Here is a 14781-nt window from a genome sequence, read left to right on the forward strand (position 1 = left end):
GCATCGTCTTCAAAGTTTGAAGTTGTGCCATGTACACCAGATCGAGGTCATCAATGTAAATCAAGAAAAGCAGCGATCTCTGTATATACCATCTGCCAGTCAGAAGTAAGCAACATTTTCTGTAATTCGTGTTTTTAATTGGCTTGATTTAAATAACTAAACTGTTGTATAATAAAATTCTAATTATGTTAAAGACTAATTTTTTAAAAATGATATGAAATAAAATGCCTGCCCGGCAATAATATTTTTCACTTGTAAGCTTACATACATCAATACATATAGAACAGTACAGCACAGAACAGGCCCTTCGGCCCTCGATGTTGTGCCGAACAATGATCACCCTACTTTAAACCCACGTAACCCGTATACCCGTAACCCAACAATCCCCCCATTAACCTTACACTACGGGCAATTTAGCATGGTCAATCCACCTAACCCGCACATCTTTGGACTGTGATATGAAAACATATCTTTGGATATGAAAACAATGTAATAGTAAATTTTGAAATGATATGGTCAACACATTTTCTTAAAGCTCCTGCATCTCAAAATTTGCCACTGCACCACTGGTCCTCACCATTGACTTTGGAACCCATGTGATCTCCTGGCATCAGGTCAAACATGGGCAAGGAAGCCTTCTGCTGATTACCACTTATCATTCTCTCTTAGCTGATAAATCAGTACTCCTCCATGTTGAACACTGCTTGGAAGAAACACCGAGGATACTAAGGGCAAATGATGTACTCTTGATGAGGAGTCCATTGGACACTGCAAGAACTAGCCACACCCCAAGCCAAACTGTTCCAGTTTAGCTACAATACTGGCATCTACCCAGCAATGTGGAAAACTGCCCACATATGTCCTGTCCACAAAAAGCAGGACAAATCTAACCTGGTCAATATCCACCCCATCAGTCTACTCTCGATCATCAATGTGGCAGAAGGGGTTGTTGATAGTGCTATCAAGCAACATTTACTTAGCAATAACCTGCTCACTGATGCACAGTTTGGGTTCTGCCAGTGAAACTCAGCTCCTGATCTCATTACAGCCTTGGCTCAAACATGGAAAAAAGAGATGAACTCATCAGGTGAGGAGAGAGTGACTGTCCTTGACATCAAGGCAGCATTTTACTAAGTATGGCATCAAGGAAGCCTAGTTAAACTGGAGTCAGTGGGAATCAGGGGGAAACTCTCTATTGGTTGGTTAAGTGGGGTTCCAACAACACTCAAGAAGCTCAACACAATCCAGGATAAAGCAGTCTTTCGATTGGCATCCTATTCACCATTTTAAACATTCAATCCCTCCAACAGCGATGTATTTTGGCAGCAGTGGAGTATACCATATACAAGATGCACTGCAGCATCTAGTCAAGGTTCGAACTATACCTACACTTGGAACTATATTGCCATTCCTTCACTGTCACTGGATCAAAATCCTGGAAGTCTCTCATTATCAGCACTGTAGTGTTGTTCCACCACACAGATTGCTGCGATTCAAGAAGGCTGCTCACCACCACTTTCACAAGGGCAGGGATGTGCAACAAATGTTAGCCTTTGGAGCCCAGATCTCTGAGTAATGGGGTCACATGGTAACTGGACTAATGAGCGGCATTTGGAGCCAAACCATGTGGATATCCCAGGAGTCAGAGGGTGCTCTGCAATCGCGGATGGTGTGGCTGTGCATTATGTGAAATGTGCAATGGGAAACTCCATTGACCGGCTGCCGTGATGGAGAATCCTGTCGGCGGGTCAGGGCAGAAATGTGGCGCAGCGGGGAATCCAGCCCCATGTTTCATTTCTGGAAGAATGGAGTACGGAGAAATAATGTTAAATTTAAATTGAACCTGAATTAAACCACACTAAAACAGATTATTTGATCATTGCTCATGTGGCAATTTGTTGTAAATTGGCAATTACATTTCCTACATTAAAGTACTTCATCTATTGTACACATGAACTTTAGAAAAAGCCTTTGACCAAGCACCACATAGTTATATGATTGGGGGTATTTAATTAGCGAAGATAGCATTCCATTAAGAAAATGATCAGATAGGAGAAAACAAAGAACAAAGAAAAGTACAGCACAGGAACAGGCCCTTCGGCCCTCCAAGCCTGCGCCGACCATGCTGCCCGTCTAAACTAAAGTCTTCTACACTTCCGGGTTCCGTATCCCTCTATTCCCATCCTATTCATGTATTTGTCAAGATGCCCCTTAAACTAGGAAAATAGAGATGGTAGAGAAAAATGCAAGTTCAGGGCTAGAGCAGGGGAGAGCTTTGTGTGTTTGGCCCTTTAAAACTCTGTCAAACCCTTGACTGTTTTTCAATTATCAGAATATCCATTGACATCAGATTAGCAGAGATTTCCAACAATGAAAAGTTAGGAAGATTGAAACCATCGTCTTTGGTCCCAGCTGTAAACTCCATTCATGAGCTACAAACTCCATCCCTTTCCAATGGCAACGGAGAGGCAACTTTGATGTATTTGATTCCAAGATAAACATTTAACTGCATGTTTGCATGAAGACTGCCTATTTCCATCTGACTGCACCCAACGTATACAAAACAACTTGCATCCAAATTCTCACTATGTCCTGTTCATCAAGATTGTGTCTTAGTTCACTTAAGATTCATCATCTTTGTTTGCAGGTTCCTCCATGACCTTTCCTTCCCAACAAATTGGCTACCACATTTGCCTACATAGCAACAGTGACTACACATTTGTTCTGAAGTAATTCGAGATGTCCTGAAAATTTACGGTGCTTTATAAATGTAGTTTCTTTTCAGTCCCTTAAATACCTGAATGGTATTGAAACAAGTGAGCCTCCAAGATGTTTTCTACCAACATGGTCAGTAGATGCAGTGGCTGTCATCTACAAAACAGGATTCTAGTGTCAAAATGATTGGCTGAAACACAACTTTGTTTCAGTGCCATTTAATTAAGCTTCATGAATTTAAAAGAGTTAGGTTTGTGGTGAACGTATTGCACTAACCATTCACCATGTATGTTACTGTATCATGCAGTTGCCCATGAAGGCTCCACCTGTGGACCATTGTAAGGTATTACCTGTGATGTATCATGGTGGTGCCCTTGTGGGCTCCGTCCTTGCCTCCACCCCCTTGAGGGGAGGTATAAAGAGCAGTAGCCCTGTAGGCGGCTCTCAGTAGCAGAGCAGTCGCAGGCAGACACTGTTCTAGTCGATTAAAGCCACTGTTCACTTCAGCTCTCTGTCTCGCGTGAATTGATGGTCGTCTTAGATAACAGCATCTGTGTTGAGAAAGGAGACAGCAGCGTGATTTAATAGCGACTGCATATTAAAGAGTACCTAACTGTGCACTTTAATATGCAAATTTAGGCACCCGCCCATAGTGGGCAGGATAGAGATTGTGACATCTAGCGAGATCAGTTAGATTTGCGAGGTGTGTCGAGTAACACAGCATACACATACACACTGGATTTTCAATTAAGCAGGCCTGGAGACACTGGCAATTTTGAGTGTCGCGTGTTGAGCAAAGTTTTGAAGCAACAAATTGTCACTAATTTTCAGAAAACAAAGACACTTAAAATCCTTTACACTGCTAAACAAGCAGATTAAAGTGTTAAGACGCATACCTGGAAGAGTCATTTTCTTGGATTCTGACAGGACTTTAAAACTCAAATTTATTTAATAACAATATTAATATACTATCTGGATAGAAATGTCTTGTTCCAGTAGTTGGGAAGTTAACCAAGAATGAACAGTTAAGAATAGGATTTAAGGACTATTTTTCAGTTTGATTGGAAGTATTTTGCACAAGAGTTCAGTTCTGGGGTCGCTTCTGCTTTGTATTTATGTCAATGATTTAGATGTCGGCTTGGAGGGAAAAATATCAAAATTTGCAGATAATGCTAAAACAAAAGAATTGTTTTTTGTAGAAGACCAAAGGAAACTGAAAAGGGACATAGTAATAATAATCACTTATTGTCACAAGTAGGCTTCAATTAAGTTACTATGAAAAGCGCCTAGTCGCCACATTCCGGCGCCTGTTCGGGGAGGCCGTTATGGGAATTGAACCCGCGCTGCTGGTCTTGTTATGCATTACAAGCCAACTGTTTAGCCCACTGTGCTAAACTAGCCCCTATCGCTATGACTGGGGAATTAGTTAAAAAGTGGCAGCAGTAATTCAGTGTTCTTAAATTGAAGGTAACACTCAAGAGTATTGCTCATTAGTATAGCTCAAAAATAAACCCAACAAAATTATAATCCTGTCTTCATTATTTATGATACAAATAAGATTATGTGGTGTCCGCTGGCCACAGAGGCCTTGATCCAGCAATCAACCTGCTCACCCACAACAACACCCCCTGCCGACCTATCAGTGTACCAGCCCTCCGGGATTACCCTGTGATCTCCAGCAATTAAAGGTTAATCTCCTGGGGATTGCTGAGTGAAATGCAGGAGAAAACATATTAGGGCTTTGAAAAAAATTGTGTGTCCCTTTCATTTTCTTTGAACATTTCTGTCTGTGCATTATTTAAAAAATGAAAATGGGAAAAAATGCTATTTGACCAGCTGGATATGGGGGGGAGGGGGGAAATCATATGATGAAAGCCGAGTTGATAATCCTCGAGGTCAAAGTTCAGGAGCATTGGGCTGAAGCACTATTGAAAACCTCATTTAGTTCTGTCATGGCAAGGGCTGAACAGAGTTAAGATTTACAATCAATAATTTTTCCCAGTAAAATACAAAAATATAAAAAAGAATGATAGAAAGAGCAGAGTAAATTAATGAATTGATCATTTGATTTGTGTATTTATGTTATCAGGATTCAAAGTTTAAAAATCATTAGAGTTTATTCATTGTGTGGATGAGATGCGGCATCGGTCTATTCTTAAATCTTAAACTGAGGAGCATTCTATTTAAGTAGAGACAGGGGCTCCAACCGTACACATTTCAGATAACAATGAAACCATTTCTCCACAGCTCAATAATGTTTTGGAATGAGTTTGAGCAGGAATCACAGCAGTTTCTGAGCTACAAATGTCACACCCAACTCACTGTTCTATAAAATATGGAATGGACTGGTGGGAATTCACAGAAACAAGTAGCTAGTGCCCTCTGGTAATGACAATAAATGAGATGGCAGGGCAGCACGGTGGCCTAGTGGTTAGCACAACCACCACACGGCGCTGAGGTCCCAGGTTCGATCCCGGCTCTGGGTCACTGTCCGTGTGGAGTTTGCACATTCTCCCCGTGTCTGCGTGGGTTTCGCCCCCACAACCCTAAAATGTGCAGAGTAGGTGGATTGGCCACGCTAAAATTGCCCCTTAATTGGAAAAAATAATTGGGTAATCTAAATTTATTTAAAAAAAAAAAAATGAGATGGCCACCACATAAAGTACAGAAACAATGGGCGCGATCTTCCCAAAAGGGAACAAAGTCCTGAGCGAGCGCGTTTAGCCATGTGTTTCCTGGTACCCGCAATGGGAATTAGGAAGGAAGCTCTCTCACAACTCGCTTTGAGTAAGGGCCCTGAACGGGGAACGCACGACCGAGGCCGCACATAGCCCCATTTTTTACAATGGGGCGTTCCATTTGCTGGAAATCCACATTGTAGTGCAAAATGGCGCCCCGATCGCCAAGGTCCCAAAAAGAATCGCCGATTTCCCCCCGCCAGCCCGAATGCAATGTGGGAGGGTCCCCCTGCACCTCCCCACACCACCAACACTGGGCAACCCTGGCCTGATTGTTCGCGCACAAAGAATGCCAGCTTGGCACCTTGGCAGTGCCAACCTGTCACCATGGCAGTGCCACTTAGGCACCTTGACAGTGCCAGGCTGGCACCCAGGTCCCCGAGGCGAAGGGATTGAATCCCGATGCCTCAGGTACCTCAGAAATCTGCACATTAGAGTGAGGCTTACCGTGCCTCATTGTGGGAGGAATTCCCCTTGCAATGTCTCGCGAGATTGCATTGAATCTTGCATTGCGTTGCGAGCCAGGTAGATTCCAGGAGCAGGGTCTCACGGCTCTCACCGGCCATGCTGGGCCACAGCAAGCTGCATGCGACCCGATCTGACCCCCCCCCCCCCCCCCTCTCCCACCAGAGCAACCTGCTAGGATTCACCCCTCCAGGTGTGACCTGGCTTCCCCCGCTCCATGTCCCGGACTGACCCCCCCCCCCCCCCCCCCGCCTGGACTGACTGCCGTCCCAGACTGGGTCTCCTCCCTCTGGTCCAACCCCACCCCCCTCCACCAGACTGAAATCCCCCCTCCAGTCCAACCCACCTCCCACCCACATACCGGATTGACCCCCTCCTCCCAGACTGAACACCCTCATCAGACCATGCCCCCTCCACCTTTGCCTGGACCATTTACCTTTTAATTATCCCTTGAAACACCTCCTTTACGGTAGCCACACGAGGAAAGACTTTTTTATGCCGTGGATGAATTCCCTGAGAGTGGGCAGATTCAATCACGGCTTTCAAAGGGTGCTGAATAATTATCTGAACAAAAATTACTTGCAGGATTGCTGCAAAAAGCAGGGGAGTGGGATCAACTGAACAACTCTTACAGAGAGCTGGCACAGACATGATGGGCCAAACAGTCTCCTCTGCTGTAATCATTGTAAGTTTTCATTATCAGGACTACCATTACAGCAGGTCATGTTTGATTTAGCTAGTGCTACGGCTCAGCGGAACGATGGTTAGCGCTGCTGCTTAACAGCGCCAGGGACCCGGTTTCGATTCTGGCCTTGGGTGACCTTGTAGAATTCGCACTTTCTCTCTGTGTCTGCATGGGTTTCCTCCAAGTGCTCCGGTTTCCTCCCACAGTCCAAAGATGTGCAGGTTAGGTGGATTGGCCATGCTAAACTTCCCCATAGTATCCAAATATGTGCAGGTTAGGTGGGGTTATGGGGTTACAGGGGTGGAGACTGGGCCTGGGTAAGGTGCTCTTTCAGAGGGTTGGTGCAGACGGGACGGGCCTGTAATGATATGTATATTGGCTGGGATGTAAAGAGTTAACAAGTTAATGATAATGCTTCTTACCACTAGAGGGAACCACAGAACAATCATATAAATATTATGGGCGTGATTCTCCCAGACAGGGAGAAATCGTAAGGCTGGCGTCAAAACCGGGCATGTTTGACGCCAGCCTCCCCCTCCCCGACCGGGAACCGATTCTGGTCCCCGGTCGGGGCTAGTATGCCGCGGCCGTGAACTCCGGCATGCTGCACGCGAATTTCGTTAAGCCCGCTTGCCAGAGTTTGCGCTGGCTGACGCGTCACATGATATCAGCCGCGCATGCGCGGATTGGAAGACTCCAACCCGCGCATGCGCGGATGACGTCATCGCGCATTTGCGCGAAACCCGCGATGCCCCTCAGCCGCCCCGCGAAGTGATACAGCGGGGCGGCGGAAGGACAAAGAGTGCGCGGGAATCGGACCCGCTGCCCGCGATCGGTGGGCACCGATCGCGGGCCCATGGCACCCTTGGCACGGCCGTGGTACTGCCGTGCCAATCGGTGCCATGGTTGCCAAGATCGGGACTTTACGGCCATTTTTACGAACGGCCAGACCAGGTGTGTTTGCCGTTCATAAAAACGGCCGTAAAGGGCTTGGAATTCGGCCCATCGGCGGCAGCGATTCGTGTCGGGAGTTGGGCGTGGGGGGGGGGGGAGAATAGCGGGAGGGCGTCGGACTAGCGTGGCCGTAAAAATTTACGACCCCCGCTATTCTCCGCACCGTCGTGAGTGCGGAGAATTGCGCCCTATGTGACCAGGGGATTCTGGGATTAGATTAGAAAAGAGAAGATTAAGAGTTTAGAGTTAGGAGAGAGCTGGAAGAGTGTCAGGCATAGAGAGCAGTTGTATTCTTGAGAGTTCTATGAGTTAGAGATTGCATAGTTTTATATAATAACCTTCTACTTTAGAAATGTGATTCAATCTTAGTTAGTAGTGTGATAAATTTATGGTTTTGTTCGTTAACAAAGCTTTGTGTTCTTTATTCAACACAACACATCCAAACCATCCAGGTAAAGCAGAATAAAAACAACATGGTACAATGAGTGGACAGCTTTAAATGTTAATGTACCACCTTACAACATGGTACAAGAGGTGATCTTAGAGTAGATTAGTCAGGTTTAGAGAGAAAGAAAGAATCTCCGTTCGAAGAGAAAGAGAAAAAAACGTGTAAAGGAAAATCTCAACCAGACTCCAGCAACAAACAGAAACATCACAGAAAAAAATCCCCACCCGAAGAGTCATGGAAGGTCTGCCGTTTCCAAAGGCATTCAGCATATCGGGTAATGTAGATGTAAACTGGAAAGAGTTTGAACTGTACCTCTCATCCTCCAACCTTGAAACTTCCAGTGATAAGCAAAAAACTGCTTTATTACTACTAATGGCTGGACAAGAGGCTATAAAAGTGTTTAACTCATTCCACTTTGAGAGTGAAGTTGGAAAAAATAATTTTGAACTGGTCATTAAAAAATTTGATCATTATTGCAAAGAAATGAAAACCTGTGTAAGAGACTGCAAAAGAAACAAAATAAAGAGCTGGAAGATTCAATTAAAATGTCCCATGCGACTAAAGAATCAAAAAATAGAAGTACCGAAATGTTGAATCGGCAAAGTAAAAACATTTTTGCCTCCGTGAAAGCTCTGGCATAGTTAACAATCCATTGCATTGAAAAAGACCAATCTGCGCAAGCGCACCCAAAAAAAGCGCGCAATTTGGATTCTGAATGTTCTGCACATTGAAAAAAGCCGCAATTCGGAATTTGACTGTTCTGCGCATGTGCACATGAAAAAAGAGCGCACTCCGGACGAAGATCGTTTCGCGCATGCGCAATACATGTTTACGCATGACATCACCGATGCGATGATGTCAGAACGTTGTGAACACACCCACTTAAAGAAAAACTGCCTGGAAATCGAAAAAACAAGTTTTAAAGGCACAGAACAGAGGTTTATTACCTCGCAGGGCAGAACATTGTCTGAATTTGAACAAACAGCTGAAGAAGACTTTTGCAGCACCATGGAACAAAATGTTTGCAGCATGCAACAAGAAGAAAATGTTAATAAATCTAAAACTAAAGAAGATAAATCCTTCATTGAAGAATATTACTCAGATATGGCAGAGATAGTCGGGTTCAATGATTATGCTGTTAGTAACAAGATTGAAAATCTAAATAGCACTCTACTAATGGTACATGAATCCAATACATTGATGGAATTGCATATTGTTGTTACATCAGATAGCAGTAACCTTTTTTTTTAAATAATTTTTATTGAAGAGATTTTTTACATGAAAATACTTACCCCCCCTAACCATAGACTATTACACAATATTCCCTCTTAACAGATATCCCCCCCCCGCCCGACCCCCCGCGCGCGCTGTCCCTCCCCCCCTCCCCCCCCCCAAAAAAAACAAACAAAGCAACAATTAACATCAAACATGAACTGCGAACAAATTTGTCCGCATTACAACCTTAAATAACCCACCACCCCCGTTGTCGCCACCCCCCCCCCGTTGTCGCCACCCCCCCCCCCCCCCCCCCCCCCCCCCCCCGGGTTGCTGCTGCTGCGACCTCTGCACCCTATCTTTGAGCCAAAAAGTCGAGGAAAGGCTGCCACCGCCTGAAGAACCCTTGTACCGACCCTCTCAGGGCGAATTTGACCCTTTCCAACTGGATAAAGCTTGCCATGTCGTTAATCCAAGTTTCCACGCTTGGAGGCCTCGCGTCCTTCCACTGTATCAGTACCCTTCTTCGTGCAACTAGGGACGCAAAGGCCAGTATTCCGGCCTCTCTCGCCTCCTGTACCCCCGGCTCCACCCCAACCCCAAAGATCGCTAGTCCCCATCCTGGTTTGACCCTGGATCCCACCACCCTCGACACCGTCCTTGCCACCCCCTTCCAGAACTCCTCCAGTGCCGGACATGCCCAAAACATATGGACATGGTTCGCTGGACTTCCCGAACACCTGACACATCTGTCCTCACCCCCAAAGAACCGACTCATCCTTGTCCCCGTCATATGGGCTCTATGTAGCACCTTAAATTGAATGAGGCTAAGCCTCGCACACGAGGAGGAAGAATTAACCCTCTCCAGGGCATCAGCCCATGTCCCATCCTCTATCTGCTCTCCCAGCTCCCCCTCCCACTTGGCTTTCAACTCCTCTACTGATGCCTCCTCAGCCTCCTGCATTACTTTGTATATGTCCGATATCCTCCCCCCTCCGACCCAGACCCCCGAGAGCACCCTATCGCTTGCCCCCCTGCTGGGGAGCAAGGGGAACCCTTCCACCTGGCGGCTAGCAAATGCCTTCACCTGCAAATGTCGAAACACGTTTCCCGGGGGGAGCCCGAATTTCTCCTCCAGCTCTCTCAGGCTCGCAAACCTCCCATCTACATACAGATCCTTCAGCTGCCTGATGCCCACCCTGTGCCAGCTCTGAAATCCCCCGTCCATGTTCCCCGGGATGAATCTATGGTTCCCTCTTAACGGTGCCTCCATCAGACCTCCCACTTCCCCCCTGTGTCGCCTCCACTGCCCCCAGATCTTGAGGGTGGCCGCCACCACCGGGCTCGTGGTGTACCTCGTGGGAGGGAGCGGCCATGGCGCCGTTACTAGGGCCCCCAGGCTTATGTTGCCACAGGACGCCCTCTCCATTCGTTTCCAAGCTGCCCCCTCCCCTTCCATCATCCACTTGCGCACCATCGACACATTAGCCGCCCAGTAATACCCCGAAAGGTTGGGTAATGCCAGCCCTCCACTCTCCCTACTCCGCTCCAAGAAGACCCTCCTCACCCTTGGGGTGCCGTGCGCCCACACGTAGCTCATGATGCTGCTCGTCACCTTTTTGAAGAAGGCCCTAGGGAGGAAGATGGGCAAGCACTGAAATAAAAACCTTGGGAGGACCGTCATTTTAACGGACTGCACTCTGCCCGCCAGCGCCAGCGGCACCATGTCCCACCTTTTAAATTCCTCCTCCATCTGTTCCACTAGCCTAGAGAAGTTCAACTTGTGGAGAGGGATAGCAGTAACCTGACAAATGAACAACTAGCAATGAAAGACTCCAGAGAGAGAACAATGAAAGACTCCAGAGAGAGCAATGAAAGACTCCAGAGAGGGGCAATAAAAGAAGAAGACTATGATGGTCTGTCTAGTTTATTTGATCAACAAAAAGAAGACTATGAAGATATATCCACTGTATTTGTGAATAGTGACAAAGTGATCACAAGTAGCATACAAGCTGTGCAAGCCAAAAGCGAGGCTGACTAATCTCAGCTGGACTGTACAAAAAAAGATGACAATCAGAGTGCAACATTGAATGAATCAATTGAGAACACATCAATTGTGAACAACCTACAATAAAATGATATCTTGGAGAAATTGACTCCAGAAGAAGAGCACCAAGAGATCAAAGATAAATCAGATCATCCAGAAGGGACTGATGTCACAAAGCTCAATGATGCATCAGATCTTCCACATGAACCTGAGATCATAAAGTGCAGCAAAACATCAGATAATACAAAGGACAGTGATACTAAAAAGTTTGAAAATGAATCAAATAATCCAGAAGGAACAGTTCTTGAGCACAAAAAGAGAAACTACAGAACAACAGACTACACAATGGTACGATTCTGAAACTGAAGGACAACTAAACAGCACAGTTCAATGCAATGGCAAGAAAGTGTTGAAACTTGCAGCCACATTTGACAGACCATACAGTCTGGAAAGAAATCCAGATGGCAACCCAGCAAGGAACTGCAGACAGTGTGTGAAACACAGCTACAGGTAGAGGTAGAACAAAAATATGTGTTTAGACAATACAAAATTCATGCATAATGGCACCAATGCCAGGAAGAACAGGACCTTGAGCAGCCAAAAAAGAAGTCATACCAACAATTGTTTTTAAAAAAACATTTTATTAGGGTATTTGTAATTTTTATACTAATAACAATAACAGCAGCATAAATATGGTACATAAAACATTTCCATCCCTATCCCGTGCTTCGCACCCCCAATCAATGAAACAATAGCTTAACCACGCACCCCCCTAGATTTCTGCCTCTGCTGACATTTTAATTTTCTCCGAGAAAGTCGGCGAACGGCTGCCACCTCCGGACGAACCCCAAGATTGGCCCTCTTAGGGCGAACTTTATTTTCTCAAGACTGAGAAACCCAGCCATGTCACTAACTCAGGTCTCTAATTTCGGGGGCCTGGAGTCCCTCCACATTAACAGTCTCCAGTATCCGTCTCCGGGCTACCAGGGAGGCAAAGGCCAATACGTCAGCCTTTACAAACCCCGTGTGGTCTTCCCCTATCACCCCCGGTTCACAGTCCTCTATCCTTGTGGCCAGTATCTTAGCCAACAGTTTGGCATCCACATTCAATAGGGAGATTGGCCTGTATGACCCGCGTTGCTCAGGCTCCTTCTCCCATTTTAGAATCAGTGAAATCAAGGCCTGCGACATTGTTGGGCGAAGGACTCCCTTCTCCCTTGCCTCATTAAATGTCTTCACCAGCAGTGGGCCAAATATCTCCGAGAACTTCTTGTAGAATTCCATCAGGTAGCCGTCCGGCCCCGGGGCCTTGCCCGACTGCATGCCCTCCAGCCCTTCCATTATTTCCTCAATTTCAATTGGGGCTCCCAGCCCTTCCACCAGTTCCTCCTCCACCCTTGGGAGCCTCATCTGACCCAGGAACTGCCTCATCCCTGAAACCCAACAGGAGGTTTCGACTTTTATAATTTACTGTAGAAATCCTTAAACACCTCATTCACTACGATTGGGTCCAGAACCGCATTCCCACCTCTGTTCTTTACTCTCCCTATTTCCCTGACCACCTCCCTTTTCGTAAGCTGGTGCGCCAGCATTCTACTGGCTTTTCCCCCGTACTCATACACCGCTCCCCTTGCCTTCCTCAGTTGTTCCACTGCCTTTCCTGTAGTAGATAACAGCCGAAACTCCACCTGTAACCTCCGCCGCTCCTTCAGTAACCCCGCGTCTGGGGTTTCCGAATATCTCCTATTCACCCGGAGTATCTCCCCAACCAACCTGCCCCTCTCTGCTCGTTCCACTTCTCTATGGGCCCGTATCAAAATTAATTCCCCTTTAACCACTGCCTTCAGAGCTTCCCATTGTGTTGCTGCCAAGACTTCCCCCGTGTCTTTAATTTGCAGATAATTCTGGATGGACTTGCTCACCCGCCCACAGACTGTCTCATCCGCTATTAGTCCCACATTCAACCTCCATAATGGGCGCTTCCCTCTTTCCATACTGACACGTAGATCCACTCAATGTGGGGCATGATCCGACACCGTGATTGCCAAGTACTCAGTATCCATCACCCATGGCAGTAGAGCCCTGCTCAGGATAAAATAGTCGATCCGAGAGTATACCTTGTGGACATGGGAGAAAAAAGAAAATTCCTTCACTCTTGGCCATCAAAACCTCCATGGGTCTATCACCCCATCTGCTCTATAAACCCCTTTAGTTCCTTCGCCACGGTTGATACCCTCCCTGTCCTAGATTTTGACCAGTCCAATCCTGGATCAATGACTGTGTTGAAATCTGCTTGCATGATCAAATTATGCGACTCAAGGTCTGGGATCTTACCTAACACCCACCTCATAAATTCCACATCCTCCCTGTTTGGAGCATATACATTCACAAGTACCACCCATATCCCTTCAAGTCTCCCACTCACCATTATATACCTGACACCCCCATAGCTGCCAAGATTCTCCCTGCCTCAAATGCCAAACATATATAGTTGCCAATATAACTCCGTGTATATATGTTCACTATCCACCATTGTAAGTGCAGTTGCACTATCCGACCACCAGGGGGAGTCGCTCTGGGAGTACGCGAGAGTTTGTACTGGGCTCCTCCCTTGGCTCCGCCCAGGACTCCTCCCCCTGGGACCAATGTATAAAGATCAGTGCCCTAGAGCCAGCCTGCCAGTTCATCTGAAGTTCAACGACGAATAGGCTGGCTCTGTTGTAAGTGTATTAAAGCCTTTGTTCAGATCCAACTACACGTGTTCGCTGAATTGATGGTTCCATCACAGCACAAAAGTGATTTTCACCAAATCATCACCACAGTGCCCTCCGCCAAGGTTCAGTATCTTTAGTCCCCAGCTAGTCTTTTGTCTTTGTTAAAATTCATTACTTTGTCTGGTGATTCAAAGTAAAGTTCCTGGTCTTCAGACGTAACCCAAAGACATGCTGGATACAACATCCCGAACTTCACCCACTTCTTGAAGAGGGCCGATTCTTCCCTATTAAATCCCACTCGCTTTTTGGCCAGATCCGCGCTCAGGTCCTGGTAGATGCACAAGTCACAGTTTTCCCATTTGCTACTCCGTACCTGCTTGGCCTACTACAAAATCTGTTCGCTGTCCAGGAACCGGTGCATTCGCACCACCATCGCCCTCGGCGGCTCATTCGCTCGCGGCTTCCTCGCAAGTACTCTATGTGCTCTATCCACTTCCGGGGTCAAGTAAATCTCCCATCAACTTTTCTACCATACTTGCCACATATGCCCTCATGTCCGAACCCTCACTGCCCTCAGGGAGGCCGACGATCCTCATATTCTGTCTACTGGACATGTTCTCCAAGTCCTCCAGCTTCTCCTGCAGTCTTTTCTGGTGGTCCTTCATCAGCCCTACCTCGGCCACCAGCACGGTGCTCGACCACCTTTTTCTCCACCTTCTGAATCGCCCGTTAGTGGGTTTCTAGACCCTGCTCCACCCGATCAATCGATGACTTAATCGGGTCCAGCCTGTCTTTCTTTA

General features: G+C 46.6%; 1 protein-coding gene across 1 annotated transcript in view; it reads right to left on the reverse strand.

The window, feature by feature from the left end:
• Window positions 1–14781, reverse strand: part of acot13 (acyl-CoA thioesterase 13) — a 35922-nt gene that overhangs the window by 19126 nt on the left and 2015 nt on the right. The window contains exon 2 of the mRNA XM_038796948.1: window positions 3066–3266. The gene's annotated coding sequence lies outside the window, so the exon portion shown is untranslated. The remainder of the gene's footprint in view (window positions 1–3065; window positions 3267–14781) is intronic.

Source organism: Scyliorhinus canicula, chromosome 5, assembly GCF_902713615.1.
Source record: "Scyliorhinus canicula chromosome 5, sScyCan1.1, whole genome shotgun sequence".
Taxonomy (NCBI): Eukaryota; Metazoa; Chordata; class Chondrichthyes; order Carcharhiniformes; family Scyliorhinidae; genus Scyliorhinus; species Scyliorhinus canicula.